This window comes from Nansenia antarctica (genome assembly GCF_963989245.1).
Source record: "Nansenia antarctica genome assembly, chromosome: 8".
Taxonomy (NCBI): Eukaryota; Metazoa; Chordata; class Actinopteri; order Argentiniformes; family Microstomatidae; genus Nansenia; species Nansenia antarctica.
The window spans coordinates 28,035,127-28,048,386 of NC_137678.1; the positions used below are offsets into that span (position 1 = coordinate 28,035,127).

At 47.8% G+C, this 13,260-nt stretch overlaps 1 pseudogene across 1 annotated transcript in view; it reads right to left on the reverse strand.

Moving 5' to 3' along the window:
* Positions 1-222: 222 nt before the first annotated feature.
* The window catches only part of LOC308164087 (cohesin subunit SA-1-like), a 34,433-nt pseudogene continuing 21,395 nt past the window's right edge, over positions 223-13,260 (reverse strand). The window contains exons 7-22 of the transcript in view: positions 13,080-13,134; positions 10,513-10,590; positions 9,852-9,944; positions 8,781-8,981; positions 8,319-8,383; positions 7,742-7,829; positions 7,562-7,642; positions 5,685-5,720; positions 5,151-5,292; positions 3,794-3,885; positions 2,572-2,681; positions 1,949-2,068; positions 1,369-1,544; positions 734-866; positions 449-533; positions 223-273 (exon numbers count right to left, since the gene is read on the reverse strand). The product of the transcript in view is annotated as a cohesin subunit SA-1-like (transcript). The remainder of the gene's footprint in view (positions 274-448; positions 534-733; positions 867-1,368; positions 1,545-1,948; positions 2,069-2,571; positions 2,682-3,793; positions 3,886-5,150; positions 5,293-5,684; positions 5,721-7,561; positions 7,643-7,741; positions 7,830-8,318; positions 8,384-8,780; positions 8,982-9,851; positions 9,945-10,512; positions 10,591-13,079; positions 13,135-13,260) is intronic.

Sequence of the window (13,260 nt, forward strand, 5' to 3'; positions counted from 1 at the left end):
CCACCACGTGTGTTAAATCATTCCCAAATAAGCAATGCTGATACACTGCATTAACTTAATAATAGTAAGGCACCTGTATTTTATTTAACATTAAAAACACAAAAACAACAACAACAACAACAAAAAGTCAAGTGCATCATTTAACCCTTCAACTGATAAGGAGTTATCAAGATGTTTTCACAGAACTGTGTTCTCCTTCAAATAGTACTGGCGTCCACTCTCTTACTCAAACCGCCCCTCTAGGTAACTGGTGGTGGATCGACGGGTGGATGGCTGAGGAGCAAAAGAGGGAAAGAACAAGAAAGGTGAGAGACCACAGGAATAGATAGTGGGGTGTAGACGTTTTGGGGTCAGAGCACTTTCCTTTTTTTGTTTAACTAGTATGAATAGATGTTGTTATTTGTCTTGTTGAAGTCCATGGTTGGATCTGAGTGGGCTGGGGAGTTACCAGTGTGATGGAGGTCTCTCTGTCAGAGTCATCGATCTCAGGCTCTTCCTCTACCTCATCCTCATCTTCCTCAATCATGGACAGCCTGGGAGACATAACATAAGGGTCGTTCAAACCTCAAGCACTTGTACTGTACCAGGAGAAGCCGTGCTCTTCTGGCTTCTTTGTCTCTCTCTCACACACTCACACTCACACTCACACTCACACTCACACTCACACTCACACTCACACTCACACACTCACACACTCACACTCACACTCACACTCACACACACTCACACACACGTGTGTTTGTGTTTCACTCCAGGCTTGGGCGCCCTTCTCTCCACGGTGGAGGTCAGGGTGGGGGTCGGCAGGGAGTGGATCCTGCCGCTGTCCTGCCACACCCCTCGTCCGCTTGCACTGGACGCTGCTGAGCCTGGAGAGAGAGAGAGAGGTCAAAGGTTAAACCTCCTAAATCCTTAGCAGCCACCTCCCCAGCCTTAATTAATCAGGCCCCTCTCTCATTTAAACAAACCCTGGCCTACACCCTTTTCCCAAATAGTATGTACTTCTGTGATATTACGGAGACTGTATATATGTTTATGGAATGTCTTTTTTTTGGAACAAACCAAAACATTTAAAAGTGTGTGTGTATGAGTGTGTGTGTGTGTGTGTGTGTGTGTGTGTGTGAGTGTGAGTGTGAGTGTGAGTACGTGTGTGTGTGTGGGTGTGTGTGTGTGTGTGTGTGTGTGTGTGTATGTGTGTATGAGTGTGAGTGTGTGTGTGTGTGTGTGTGTGTAAATGTCTGTGTGAGTATGTGTGAGTATGTGTGTGTGTGAGTGTGTGAGTGTGTGTGTGAGTGTGTGTGTGTGAGTACGAGTGTGTGCGTGTGTGTGTGTGTGAGTGTGAGTGTGAGTATGTGTGTGTGTGTTACCCACCCCGGGGTGTGGTCCTCCTGTGCGTGGATGCAGGGGTGCTACGGGGGGACGGTGCTGGGCTCTCCTTCTCCTTCTCTCCTCCTCTGGACTTAGCAGGGCCCAGAGAGCGCTGGTACATACCCAGGGACGGCCAGGAGGGGGCAGCAGAGGGAAGCTCAGCTCTCAGGAAACGTGACCTGGAGAGGATAGAGAGAGGGAGGGACGAATGGATGTTTGGATGGATGGAGGAAAAAGAGTAAGAACAACCTACAAGTATTTATATATATTCATGTGACGTGTACTTACTACATATTGTGCGAGTTCCGGTGTGGAAGTTATTAGTGAGGGCAAAGGGGGGATGATTGATTGGGTGGTTATTTGAATATTTGTGTGAGTGTCTGTGTGCACAAACACACTATCATATATGTCATATGTCAAGTCATATGTATAGATGCTTGTGTGGATGAAGACGTGTGTTCATGTACGCCGGTGTGTGGGTGTGTGTGTGTGTGTGGTGTATGTGTGTTGTGTGTGGTGTATGCATGAGTGGTGTGTGTGTGTGTGTGTGTGTGTGTGTGTGTATGTGTGTGTTAAGACTCACAGTTGAATGCGGTCCTGAGGGAGGACTTTGAAGCTGAACTCGCTGAGGATCTCCAGGAAGGGCAGGTTCGGAGGCTCCTCCCCCTTCACCGCGTCACGCAGCGCAAACCGGATACCGCTCCTGAGAACACATCAACAACCCAAACATGGTTCTACACAGACGTGGCACAAACTGCACCATGTTGCATAGGTTAGAAATAGAGAGAGAGAGAGAGAGAGAGAGAGAGAGAGAGAGAGAGAGAGAAAGAGAAAGAAACAAAGAGAGAGAGAGAGGCAGAGAGAAAGAGAGAGAGAGAGGCAGAGAAAGAGGCAAAGAGAGAGAGAGAGAAAAAGAGGCAGAGAGAGAAAGATGCAGAGAGAAAGATACAGAGAAAGAGAGAGATAGAAAGACAGACACAGAGAGAGAAATAGACAGAGAGAGAGAGAGACAGAGAAAGAGGCAAAGAGAGAGAGAGAGAGCGAGAGAGAGAGGCAGAGAGAGAAAGATGCAGAGAGAGAGACAGAGAGAAAGCGACAGACAGGGACGGAGAGAGATAGAGACACAAAGAGAGAGAGAGAGACAGACAGATAGAGACAGAGAGAGAGAGACAAAGGTGTGTGTGTGTGTGTGTGTGTGTTACTGACATATGCAGGGTAATCAGTGGCTTGCGGACACAGTGCAGGTCATTGCCGAAGCTCATAGCCAGTCTCTTGGCCAGCTCTCTGATCTCTCCTAACTCCTCACTACCACGCTCCTCCAGTAACGTGCAGTGAGGTCGTTGGCTGGGTAGGCAGTGAGCTATTTAAAAAAAAAACATGCGATTAACGCAGCAGCCAGACTTCAAATGGCATAGCGCATACTATAAAGGCAATCAATAGCCCTTATATCTTTTAACGCAGGCTCAAAACTCACTTCTTCAAGAAGTAGGCCTACTACCAGGATCCTCCCTGTTAAGCACCTACTGTATTTTTAGTTTGCTATTCTTCATTTTGCCTTACAAAAGCAGTACACTCCTACTCCTACGTTAAATGCAATTATTGTAAGTCGCTTTGAATAAAAGCGTCGGCTAAATGACTGTAATGTAATGTAGGCTAATATACTATACTATAAAGTCAATCACATAGCCCATATATACTATACTATCAAATAGCTGGTCAAAAATGTAATGTATTGTTCTCATTATGGGAAATGTAGAACCGCGGCGCGAACAGCAGAGGAATGCCGCTACGGCAAGCCAAACGCAAACTGTCAATCATGCTGTCAGAGGCAGCCTGCACGGTGCCTCAACGTCCATCAATGAAGACAATGTGAGAACAGACTACGCATGCGCAAACCTACGAAACTGTTGGTCTATCACTTCGCATAGCACAGAGGCACTGCTTCAGCCTCTCGCCAGCAATCAGCTCGCTTTGGGAGCAAACTCTCCTGGTGCCAGGGCATGCATTATATTTTTAAAACAACACATTTTACATCATTTATTTTTATTTTAACAACATTTTAACACATTAAAGTTAAGAATAATGAGTAAAATAAATAAAAAATAGATATTTTTTTGAGATAAAAAAATAATTAAAACTTAATTAAAAAAAACTTCTTTTTCTTTCTTAAATGCCTGGGTGAGGCACTGCCTACCCTGCCTCACCTGACTGCACGCCACTGCGCTCCTCTGGAGCCAGCGCAGCAAGCAGCTGAGGACACACACACACACACACACACACACACACACCACACACACCACACCACACACACCCTATTAGTAGTCCACCCCTCATCACTTACACACAGTAATACAGAGGTATTGTTTATTTAAACACACGCGCACACACACGCACACACGCGCACACACACACACACACACACACACACCTGCTGCAGACTCAGACAGACGGTGCTGGCGCTCTCCGTGGGGCAGATGAGCCTGGTTTTGCTCAAGGTGTCCTTGATGATGTCACCGAAGTCTTTGTAGAACTGGAGAGAGACGTGACAGAATGAGTCGTCATCCTCCTCTCATTCTTCTGACCACTGTGTTTAATCAATCCTTTTCTCAACTTTCCATCCGTTTCTCACCCACTCTCTCTCTCTCTCTCTCTCTCTCCTCTGACTCATTCCGCCACCCCTTACTGATACTAAGAACAACTTCTCACCCCTCCTCCACCTTCTCACACACTTCTTCCTTCCAGTGCTATCTTTTTTGGTGATCTCTTCCTCCTCTCTCTCCTCCAGTTCTCCATCTTCCTTCACTCTAATCATCCTCTCTTCCATCCTCTTACTCTCTTCCCATTTCTCCTTCCTCTCTCCCCTACTTCATCCCCCTCTCTGCCTCCCTCCCATCATCTTCTCTTCTATCGTTCCCTCTGACCCATTTCTCTCTCCCCTCGGGCCTCATCCCCTCCTCCCTCAGGCCCTACCCTCTCCACCCTTCTGCCCTCATCCTCTCCTCCCTCCCTCCCTCCCTCCCTCTCTTCTCCACCTTGCTGTAGTATTTGAAAATGTCCGTGGCAGCGTTGAGGTCCAGGACTCCATAGATGACCAGTTTACAGAAGCCAGTCAACTGGTTTCTCCTCCGCTGGAGGCGACATTATGTTCAACTCCTCCGCTTCTTCCGAGAGAGGAGCCAAAAGAAGACATTATCCAGAGAGAGAGAGAGAGAGAGAGAGAGAAAAAGAGAGGGGGGCGGGCACAAAAAGAGGAATGAGATGTGAGATGTATATATATATAATGCGCTTTGAGTTGCATCCGTGTACGAAAGGCGCTATATAAATAAAGTTTCACTTCACTTCACTACATGTGGGAATACGGTACATGTGAGAAAACTAGGGTTAGGGTTAGGTGCTAGGGTGCTAGGGTTAGGGTTAGGTGCTAGAGTTAGGGTTAGGTGCTCGGGTGCTAGGGTTAGGGTGCTAGGGTTAGGGTTAGGTGCTCGGGTGCTAGGGTTAGGGTTAGGTGCTAGGGTTAGGGTTAGGTGCTAGGGTTAGGGTTAGACATGCCAGCATGTACCAAGTCTACGTTTTATGCTGACATGTCCCCGGGAAATGCCGACATAAACCGTATTCCCACATGTACCGTAACATATACACCGGTATATAATATATTTTTTACGTTTTTAAGGGGAGTCCCACTCATATTTTTCTTTTTACTGCAATAGAGACAGTAGAGATTGACAGGAAGGATGGGTGAGAGAGAGAGAGAGAGAATGTTGGTAATGTAACGTAATGTTCCCTACCGAGCAGCTCGTCATCCTCAGGCTCAGTGAAGACGTAGTCCAGGAGGAAGCCGGCCATCTCAGAGCGGAGGGAGTCGGAGGGGGGGTAGGCCATCGCCCCCACCCCCAGCAGCAGCAACAGGTCACACAGCACCACAAACGCCTGGGGAGATTACAATTACAGGAACATTCCCCCTGGAGTCACTATGGGCTGAGAATGGTGCCTTACTCAAGAGCCCACTAGTGTTTCAGGCGGGATTTTAACTCACAACCTTCCGATCACCAGTCCAACTCACTATCCACTAGACCACCACTACCCCGCGCATGCACACACACAGTCGAGTTCCACACATCATCCCCACACACCCACACTGGGTGACGACTGCTACCATACCAGACAGCTCTACCACCTTTTTTGGAGCAGCCTTACAAAAACAGCCCGTCGTTGTCATCCTTGTCAGATTGTTCCCCCCCCCTGCTCTCACCTGGTCTCTGACCTCACCTGGTCTCTGATCTCAGCCTGGCCCACTGACAGACAGCTCTGACACACCACACAGAACGAGTGGACTTCTTCAGACGCTTGAGCTCCACCTGGGAGTGTGTGGGTGTGAGGAAGAGAGGGGGAAAGAGAGGGGGAGAAGAGAGGGGGAAAGAGAGGGAAGAGAGGGAAGAGAGGGGAGAAGAGAGGGGGAAAGAGAGGGAAGAGAGGGAAGAGAGGGGGGGAAGAGAGGGGGGGAAGAGAGGGGGGAAGAGAGGGGGGAAGAGAGGGGGAAGAGAGGGGGGAGAGAGGGGAGAAGAGAGGGAGGAAGAGAGGGGGGAGAGAGGGGGAAGAGAGGGGGGAGAGAGGGGGAAGAGAGGGGGGAGAGAGGGGGGAGAGAGGGGGAAGAGAGGGGGGAGAGAGGGGGAAGAGAGGGGGGAGAGAGGGGGAAGAGAGGGAGGAAGAGAGGGGGAAGAGAGGGGGGAGAGAGGGAGGAAGAGAGGGGGAAGAGAGGGAGGAAGAGAGGGGGGAGAGAGGGGGAAGAGAGGGGGGAAGAGAGGGGGAAGAGAGGGGGGAGAGAGGGGGAAGAGAGGGGGAAGAGAGGGGGAAGAGAGGGGGAAGAGAGGGGGAAGAGAGGGGGAAGAGAGCGACAGAGTGAGACACGAGAGTGGCAGGTTTCTGAATGACTAAACATAGTATTTAGGAGGGGGGGGATTTGTGTCTGTTTATGTTGGAGCTCTGCGCTATGTTGGCTAAACAGCCATGCCAGTTTGCCTCATCATCATAACTGACTGCATGTGTGTGTGTATGTCCATCTGTGTGTGTGTGTGTGTGTGTGAGTGTGTGTGTGTGTGTGATCGTGTGTCCATATCTGTGTGAGTATGTGTGAGTGATGTGTGTCCATATCTGTGTGTGTGTGTGTGTGTGTGTGTGTGTGAGCGTGTGTCCATATCTGTGTGTGTGTGTGAGCGTGACGTGTGTCCATATCTGTGTGTGTGTGTGTGTGTGTGTGTGTGTGTGTGTGTGTGTGTGTGTGTGTGTGTGTGAGCGTGTGTCCATATCTGTGAGTGATGTGTGTCCATATCTGTGTGAGTATGTGTGAGTGATGTGTGTCCATATCTGTGTGAGTATGTGTCCAAATCTGTGTGTGTGTGTGTCCATATCTGTGTGTGTATGTGTGAGCGACGTGTGTCCATATCTGTGTGTGTATGTGTGAGCATGTGTCCATATCTGTGTGTGTATGTGTGAGCGACGTGTGTCCATATCTGTGTGAGCATGTGTCCATATCTGTGTGTGTATGTGTGAGCGACGTGTGTCCATATCTGTGTGAGTATGTGTCCAAATCTGTGTGTGTGTACTGTGGAAGCCTGACCGCGGCGCTGTGGACTCAGATGCTCTTGAACAGATTGCTGTGTTAATTGCATGCTGTCCTCACAGCTGGTGAGAGGCTTAAGCAGGCAGGCAGGCAGGCAGTGCCGTGGTGAAATATGGGCACTTTGGTGTGTGAATACAGTAGCACCATGTAATACATTTACATTTTTATCATTTAGGAAAAATGCTTTTTTATCTTTAGGTCTCCCTGGAGTAACTTAGGGCTAAGTGCCTTACTCAAGGGCACACTAATACCCAAGATCGGTGTTCCCAGGTGGGATTTGAACGCATGATCTTCAGATCACCATCAGTCCAACTAGCTATCCACTAAGCCACCGCCACCATAGGTACAGGGTGGCTACGTCTGTGTTAATAGGTTAGATGGACAGAGTTTGGTATTACTACAGTATGTAAATACGTAAATAAATAGGTAAATACGGCAGACAGGCAATGCCAGAGGAGTCAGGCACACACAGATATGGACACACGTCACTCACACATACACACACACACACACACAGATATGGACACACGCTCACTCACACACACACACACACACACACACACACACACACACACACACCTCGGTTGGTGTAGAGTTGGACACCCTCACTTTCTCCCAGGCCAGGTGGAAATATGCACACTTCAGGGCTGGGACCATCAGCTGAAACCAGATAGAATAAAGTTGTGTGTGACTGTGTGTGTGTATTATATACAGTGTCTGCCAGGAGAGATGCGAGGAAACACACACACACACACACACCTCCTTGTCGAATTCTCTAGACTCCACGCCGGTCTTTAGCAACTGAAAGCAGGGCTCAAACAGCTTCAACGCAGTCAGGTCCTTGGCACTGAAAACAGAAACACACATATCAGGGCCAACACACACACACACACACACAGACACACACACACACACACACACACACACACACACACACGATCCAAACTCACATAGAATAATATGATTAGAAAAAGATGGGAGAGAACTGAAAGTAAATAAAAAGAAAATACTTTATGAAAATCACATCAAACAACACCTGTTCTGAAAAGGATTAAAGGCCTTTGCTTGGCCATTTCTTTTTTTGTGATCAAATGTTTCTTTATTTTCTTTTAAAACAAACATAATGACAAAACAAGACAACAAGGCCACATCCTGCAATCAACGCCCCCAACAGCCCATACAACCACACCACAACACACAAATTACAATATAGCTATCTAGGTATTAGGGACATACATTACAAGTCGGGACTGCTTGGCCATTTCTATTCAAAATATGTGTTAAAGGCATTTCATCAGTAGTATTTCATTTCACACACTAGTCGACACTCTCTTACCCGCTGAAGGCAGCGATCCTCTTCAGGGCGACCGCAGCACTGTACACATCATCTTCAGCAAAGCCCTGGGCACACACAGGAAACCTCATTACCCACAACACCTCAAAAGGCTCTCTCACATCTACACCTGGGGCGCACACAAGCCTCATCAGCTCAAGTTAAAGACTAGAGAGATGAACTGAATGAGACTCAAGTCAAGCGTGTGTGTGCGAGTGTGTGTGTGTGAGTGTGCGTGAGTGTGCGTGAGTGTGTGTGTGTCAGAGCGAATGCGGGTGTGTGTGAGTGTGAGAGCGTGTGTGTGTGTGTGTGTGAGAGTGTGTGTGTGAGTGCGAATGTGAGAGTGTGAGTGTGCGAATGTGAGAGTGTGAGTGTGTGTGTGAGTGCGTGCGTGTGTATGTGTGATTGCGTGCGAGTGTGTGTGTGTGTGTGTGTGCGTGTGAGTGTGTGAGTGTGTGTGTGTACCCGCAGCAGGTCGCTGAGATGGGAGCTGAAGCGCTCCATCAGGCTGTCCAGCAGCTGGCTGATCGCCAGGTCGGCGCGGGAGGAGAAGGTGTAGCTCTCTGCACACAGGGCACACGCCACACGGACACACGCCTCCAACACCCCAGAGTCCACGTGCTTCTCCACGATGCCACACAGCTGGGACAGGAGCAGGTCCAGAAACTGACAGAGAGAGAGAGAGAGAGAGAGAGAGAGAGAGAGAGAGAGAGAGAGAGAGAGAGAGAGAGAGAGGGGGAGAGAGAGGCAGAGGGGGAGAGAGAGGCAGAGGGGGAGAGAGAGAGAGGGAGAGGGAGAGAGAGAGGGGGAGAGACAGAGAGAGAGAGGGAGAGAGAGGGAGGGAGGGGGAGAGAGAGAAGGGGAGAGAGACAGAGGGGGAGAGAGAGAGAGAGGGGGGGGGAGAGAGAGAGAGAGTGAACGCTGATGGAAAAGAGAGAGTGAAGCTGGTGGAACCAGGACTGCAGAGTCACTCCCTATCTTCCGCCGTAGACTGAAGACCTCCATCTCTTCAGGCTACACCTTGACTGTCCCTCTACCCCCCCTGTACAGTTTCTCTACTATTAACATATATATTTATTTTACATTTAATATATATATTTTAAAGACCTTCCTTCTTCTAGCACTACGACTGCCAATGGCCCCTGGGCCCTGAGCATAGATGACCTTTTCCTGCCATGACTGATGGATAGATGATTCACTTCACTTACATACACAAATGTATTTGTTGTAAGCTTTGGATAAAGGTGTGTGTGTGTGTGTGTGTGTGTGTGTGTGTGTGTGTGTGTGTGTGTGTGTGTGTACCTGCAGCAGAAATATAATGTGATTGACAACAGGCGAAGAAGGGATGAATACAAGGAGGATAAAAGAGAAGAAAAGGTGGGGTAAGAAGGGTGAATATGATGAACGGAGTGGAGTATTTCAATCTTTTGCAGCCTCCTCTTTCTCCAATATTTGTACTGAGAGCAATAATATGACATTATAGCTATGGGCGTGTAAGCAGCGCTCTCATCTCCCTACTCATCTCCCTCCTCCTACCTTCTCCAGTCTGCCAGCGCTGCTGTAGGTGTCCAGGTCAAAGTACAGAGGGGCCTTGAGGAGGCTGGACACCTTCTCTGTGTCTGCTGAGTACTGTGTATGGGGGCGGAAGAGATAAACATATTGAAATCAAATAGTAACAGGGATGCAAACTGGTGATGGCCCAAAAAGGTGACAAAATAGTTTTTTGCCTGAAAACAAAGAACATTCATGAAAATCGTTGACCTATTTTGAGGTAAAAACGGCTAAAACGGCTAAAAGGTGACAGGTTTGTACCCCTGAGTAAGTTCAAACCATGAGCGCTGACATGTGTACGTGTGTGTGTGTGTGTGTGTGTAATGGACTGACTTATATAGCGCCTTATTCCAAAGCGCTTTACAATGGCCTCTCATTCACACACACATTCACACACCGATGACGGCAAGCTACCATGCAAGGCGCCGGCCCCGCTCATTGGGAGTTCAATTGGGGGTTCGGTGTCTTGCCCATGGACACCTCGACATGTGGCCAGCCGGGGTTCGAACCGGGTTCTACCTCCTGCGCCACAGCCGCTGTGTGTGTGTGTGTGTGTGTGTGTGTGTGTATGTGTGTGTATAGAACTCACAATATATGTAGAGTTAACAGTTGATAGACACTATAATGTGTTGTTAATGTTCACCACCTTGGCCAGAAGCTGGGGCAGCTTGGGGATGAAGTGAGTGGAAATGCGTCTTCTGTCCTGAGCTTGTGTCTTCTTATCCTTCTTGCCCAGGATCGAGGGCACACACACACACACACACACACACACACACACACAGACACACAGACACACAGACACACACACAGACACACAGACACAGACAAATATTCAAAGGCAAACAAAGCAAGAAAACATTCCTTGCATTAACACAAACATAAGAAAGCATGAAGATGTGCACAAGCAGAATGAAAAGCAACACACACACACACACACACACACGTCCTCCTCCTCTCCTCAGACAGTACAGTAGTGTTCTCCTCTCTCACCCTCTTGCCCTGAGCTCTCCCAGGAGATGGGTGTCCTTCAGCTGCCTGTCTGACTGCACACATCATCAGCTCTATCAGACCCACCTCCTCCTCATCCTCCAGACCTAACACAGGGAGAGAGGGAGAGAGAGGTACAGAGAGAGAGATAGAGAGGTAGAGAGAGAAAGAGAGGTAGAGCGAGAGGTAGAGAGAGAGAGAGGTAGAGAGGTAGATAGAGAGGTAGAGAGAGAGAGAGAGGTAGAGAAAGGGAGGTAGAGAGAGGGAGATATAGAGAGGTAGAGAGAGAGAGAGAGGTAGCAAATATTTTCAAGTCAAGACTTTAAAAATCTTTTTAAAATTGCCTTTAAATGACAAAATGATTAAATTATCATTATATAATGATTAAATCACTTTGAGCTGCAACGCAGGAAATGTGCTATACAAATAAAAGTTATTATTATTATTATTAGAGAGAGAGAGAGAGAGAGAGAGAGAGAGAGAGAGAGAGAGAGAGAGAGGTAGAGAGAGAGAGAAGGGTGGGTGAGAGACAGAATTAGTCTAGTCACATTTTGGTTCTACTTCCCAGGTGGTTTGTGACGGTCATGGTTTGGTTCTACTCCCCAGGTGGTTTGTGAGTGACGATCAGGGGCGGCGCTAGGGGGTGGCTATTTGGGCTCAAGCCCCGGATGTTTTCTGAAAAGCCCCGAATGTTTTACTTTCCCCCCCCCCCCAAAAAAAAAAAACTCTCGTGAGTAACGTGCAGTACCGGAGTCCAACAGAGAGGCAGCAGCTGCGCGACATTAGCCTGCGTACTGCGTAGCCTGCCCTGCCCTGAAGAAGAAGTGATCTCAATCAGTGCCTGACTTGCAAAATTGTAAGGATGGATATCCCAAAGTTGTTTTCAACAAAACAAGCGCCAAGAACTGTTGCAGCAGCAGTTTCAGCAGCTGACAACAATGACATCACCAGCAGTGATGACATAGATGATGTTTCAGGTTTGTGAATCTTATTAGAAAGGTGACTGACTCACTGACACTACTTTTCCGGTTTGCTAATGCTAGCTGGCTATCATAACATAACGTTATGTTATAATGAAAATGAAACATAGCAAGGTACTGTTACGGTACATGGTAAGAAATCAAACAAAGGATAATACTTGTACAAATAAAGTGAATAACAGGCTGATAGTCTTTGATATCTGCACTCTGGTTGACTGAGTAACAAGTGAAAAAGAATGATGTAACGTTAATGTTACAGCTAGTAAACATGGAGTTTTCGGCAAACGCGCGCACATTATATGTGCGCACATTATATGTGCGCACATTATATGTGCGCACATTATATTCTCCCTCTGGGCTAAGCCCCGGATATCCTACAATTCTAAATCCGCCTCTGGTGACGATCATGGAGCCCTGCCTACCTTGTCCCTGGCCCGGTTCCTGCAGCAGCAGGGATGTCATGGTCTCTCAGTCCCTAAGCTCCACCTCTGCCACGTCCCACAGACTGTCCACCAGATACGCACCTTGCTCATGGAACTGAGACGAGACAGAGAGAGAGAGGGAGAGAGAGAGAGAGAGAGAGAGAGAGAGGAAGAGACAGAGAGAGAGAGAGACAGAGAGAGAGCAAGTGTTCTTGTGAACATATAGCATCTAGTACAACAAAGTGCACATACAGTAGTACAACTATTATCTATAGGAGATTGTTTCTGCCTGCAGCAATAACACTGTACCAACTCCTCCTCCGATTGGCTCGGTCTGGGTGAAATCTTACCGTCTGTATATATATATATATAAGGTTCCAAATGTCTATTGGTCTATCTTTATTTTTTATTTGTATCTATTTTATTTTTGCCTATTAATTCAATTGTTTTATTTTGTTGTTGTTGTCTTTGTGGTCTGAGCTGCTGTAATGCCTGAATTTCCTCTCAGGGATCAATGAAGTACCTATTGAAGTACCTTATTAAGTACTGTCTACCTATCTAACATCTAGTACAATACTGTACATTAATGTTCGTTTTACTGTGTTGCTTTGGCTGCTTTTATTCATGTCACTAAATTTAGTTTGAATCAAACTGGAGTGAGAGAGACAGAGAGAGAGATGGAGAGAGAGACAGAGAGAGAGAGATGGAGTGAGATGGAGAGAGAGACGGAGAGAGAGACGGAGAGAGAGACGGAGAGAGACGGAGAGAGAGATGGAGAGAGAGATGGAGAGAGTGTGTTTGTGTGGTCAGAGTGCTTTCTTTACCTCACTCTGGATGTAGAAGGAGACCAGCAGGTTGAGGAAGTCTTTGGCCCCGTGACTGCACAGCCTGACACACGCATACACGCGCACACGCGCACACACACACACACACACACACACACACACACACACACACACACATTCCAATACACTGGAGATATTCAAACAGATACAAGAGATATCG